Source organism: Morone saxatilis, unplaced genomic scaffold (assembly GCF_004916995.1).
Source record: "Morone saxatilis isolate NCDOM2014 unplaced genomic scaffold, NCSU_SB_2.0 Contig4, whole genome shotgun sequence".
Taxonomy (NCBI): Eukaryota; Metazoa; Chordata; class Actinopteri; family Moronidae; genus Morone; species Morone saxatilis.
In genome coordinates this window covers 16,858,248-16,862,347 of record NW_023339984.1, presented here as the reverse complement: position 1 = coordinate 16,862,347, position 4,100 = coordinate 16,858,248, and positions in this window count along the sequence as shown.

The window sequence follows — 4,100 nt, the reverse complement described above, 5'->3', positions numbered from 1 at the left end:
AGTATTGTTTGAAGATAGATTTGAAAAATGTGAAGGCATATTTCAAGAAAACTAGAGGAGTAGAAGCTTCAAGCAGGCAAACAAAGCTTACAGAGCAGTAAAAACATAAGCACATGGAAGCAAACTCCAACTTCTAGAGGTTTAATAAATATAATATAACATAATGTATGGGTCCAAACTGTCAACATTAGAATGACAAACCATATTATAAAGTGCTACACATTGTCAAAAATAACAGCAAAAAAGATTAAAAGCAGAAATAACAAAAACATGTAGTTAATACAAAAAATACAAACTTCATACATGAGCCTCCCCTTTACAAACATTCCCACTTTATGCTAATTCAATGCTCTTAAAAAGGCATTTTTTTCTTGACCCCGTGTTACAGCCACCGCCGTTTGTTGGTGTGTAACTGTCCCTGTTTGTAGTTGTATGCTAATCAGACTGTGTGNNGTTATAAGGAGTTCGGTCTATACCTGCTCTATTTGAAAAGTGTCCTGAGATAACTTCTGTTATGAATTATACAAAAAAAATTGAATTGAAAACGCTGTTTTTGCATGCAGTGTAAATGTGTTATTTTTACCTATTGGAATATTTCTGCATACTGTAACACTGCAACAGTATCGGAACTGCAGAAATTGGGACTCTTGTGGATTCAATGAGCCAAACTGTATTCATGTGTGATGATGTTTGTCCCTATAGAAGTCATTTCATTGAGATCATTTCTTTAAACTTGATGACCTAATGTGACCTCTAGGATAATCACAGCCTCATCAAATTGTACAGCCACAAAGTACAGGCCGAGGCAAAAGGGTGGATGGCATTTCAGTTGTGCAGAAACTGTAGGCTACAGTGAGGTAGAAAGAAGTTGACATGAAAAAGTTCTCTAGTGTATTATATCATCCAAAGCTGAATGGCCACCTTGTTCGAAACTCATTCTAGCAAAACTGGTCTAATTTCATTCTAAGGCTATATCTAAGGCTGAGTCCTTACTGCAGCAGCCATAGGTTCGAACTCTGACCTGTGGCCCTGTGCTGTGTGTCATCCCCTCTCTCCCCCCTCTCTCTCCTCTCTTTCTTGTCAAAAGTACAAAAGTAAAAAGAAAAAGAAAAAAAACAAAAGAAAACAAAATAGCAGTCTGGACACAGATTGTATCCAGTGAAGTCAGCCGTGCAGCCAAATGTCCATTCACATCTGTGGCATCTGGGATGGGGATGTCACTTGTTTAGCTGAATAAACTCGAGTAAAATCTGCTTCTCTTAGCTCAGACAAGACCTTCATTCAAGTAACCTTCTCCATCTCCATATGAGGCAACTATGAGTGCAGATTAAGGATTTACACATACAAATTAAAGTACACACAGATTTTCCATTAAAACGGATGTAAAGGTAAAGTAGAAATACCTTGGATGGGCTGCAGCTACAATACATATAGGAAGTAAGAATGAGATAATTGCAACTATCCAACCGGGTCCATCTCTGGATCCCAGCTTTGGACCTCTTGGTAGGTGTTTTGCGCCTGAATGAAAATAGTGCACAAGAGTTTGTATCAGCCGCATTATCTAAAAGACAAAAATACTGCTGTTTACTCTCTTTCTTTGATGAAAAATATATACAATTATAAAACAGATCGCTCAGATTATGGGATCTGATTGGTTCTTAATTGTAGCATGTATATACCAGCTATGACATCTTTAGTCAGTGATATATTCACAACATATCACCGACTCTCCTGAGCTACTGTAATGTAAAGTAATGTCGTCTTCTCATAGGATGTTGCAACCAGTAACCTGTTAAGCAATAAAGTGGCGGGCAGATGGAGCATTATGAAACTTTGCTGCTTTCTTTCTGTTTGTGAAGAAACAAGAGCCAGAAATGACAGAAAGCGGTAATGTGATGTTTTGCAAAAAAAAACATGACATGACACATGAAACACCATAACCAGAAATCGATCTATTTTGTCGTACTTTAAAAACATGGGGACACAGTAGCCATTTCATTTAGACCATTTTTTGAAACTTGACCTGACTGATGACCTCGAGGGTAATCACAACCAAGTCCCACACTTTGTTTTCCTTAACAAATGCAAATAAATAGGAAATCTTACACCATTCTTCATGAAACAGTAAAACCACAAACTAAAGTCCGAGGGCATACAGAGGATAAATGGAGAAACTGTATGCTGAGACCGAAAGGAAGTTGACATGAAACAGTTCATTAGCGTGTTACATCATCTTTAAGCTGAACGTCCGCCCACTTTGAAAGTCATTCTGGCACCACATGTATTTACTTTTAAATGGGTAACCATGGCAACAGTTCACCTGTGTGAGTGGAGGTCTCAGCTTTTACCTACCTTTATGAGTTTCCAGTCTGGTCTTCAGGGTGGTTATATTCAAAACAAATGTTTCTGTGGGGAAAATTTCTATTAGTATTTCAATAGCAAATAATTCATCTCTGTTTTTACCTTTTAATCAAAGAACAATACAATTTCTACTGTCAATTTACCTTTTGCCATGGTCTTGCCAAAAGCTGTGGTTAGTTTACACCAGTAATTTCCAGCATCATCAGTGGTGACTGTGGACAGATTAAGTTTGATCTGACCTTCTCTGAGGGCTTTTTTGTCACATTGCACGCGTCCTGCAAACTGTTCATGCAGAGATTCTGGGACCTCGACACCATTTCGGATATGGAATAAAACCTTATTAACCACTGACTGGAAAACACAAATCAGGTTGGTGCGAGACATATTTGTTCTGATCTGACTGTCCCATGTAATTGTGACATTATTATTCTTTGTTGCGTGATAGAAGGTTGAAGCCCGCCTCGCATCGACCACCACTGTAGAGGAGAGAGATGAAGATAAACAATCACAAGGAATGATCAAAAGGGGAAAGAGAGAGACACAAGAGACACTGTACAAATACACTTGTAATAAAGAACATTAAGTTTGATCTGATCCCCACAAAGAGAGAAATGTAGTTAAAAAATGTAAAATGAAACTAACCGCACACACTGGTGATCAACACAGCCAAGCAGAGCATCTTCACCCTAAGAGGAGACATAGTTTTATTGGAACAAGAAGATTTAGATTTCATTAGCACAGAACAGATCAGGTCACTTTGATCCCAAATGTATGATTGTAAAGTGTGCTGATTATTAAAAGATATAAGTTAAAAAGTAACATCTTGGTGTAATGTCTGTACCAGTTATTCTACCAATGACAGTTTCTTTCATGCAACAGTATTAAATCTTTCATCAGACAGAGTGAGCTCGTTACATGTTTTGTTAATGCTTCATGACTAGCATGTGACATGTTACCGCTGACTTGTTTTAATCTGACAGCAAAGCAGAAAAAAGGAAATGCTACTTCCACAGAAACAAAAGTTAGTAAACTATTTTAATTTTCAATTTTGCATGTTATAAAATTTCATAGACTTCCATTGTATTGTTCTTTTCACATTTCTTGAAAAAGCAAGAAAAAGGACAAGATAAGATACACAACTCACTGGAGTAATTTTATATATATATTTTAGGTATAGCTATCACACCATAATTAATTATTACCATCCATTCCCATTAAACGGTCACACTGAAGGAATAATCAGCTTTTTTATACTATAATGACTTTAATAAACACCGATATCCAACTCTGTGTTGATCATAGAATGTCATATATAATATGTAGATTATATTTACATTGCAAATACCACTGCTGATAAACACAGTAAAACACAAGACTCTAAGCAAACTAAATGTATTTTTTTATTTACTTTTGAGACGAAACAAGGTGAAATTTGGGCAATGCAGTTCTCAGAAATGGAGGAAGTACGCATTTATTTATAATCTTGACATCAAATGAGAAGGAGTTGGCTTATCCACTCTCTCTGTCTTTATACCCCCCTCTTTCTATGTCTCGCACAAAGTCTAAAGTCAGTAAGAAACACATATAATACCAACAATTGATAAAAAATATTTTTGGGTAAACTAAAATTGTACTTACAGTTGTATCCAAAACTGAACATGAACAAGGAGGTAACCTTTCTTTTTACTTTTACTTTCTGTCTTTACTTTATTTACACTGTACCAAGCAACGCCCATATC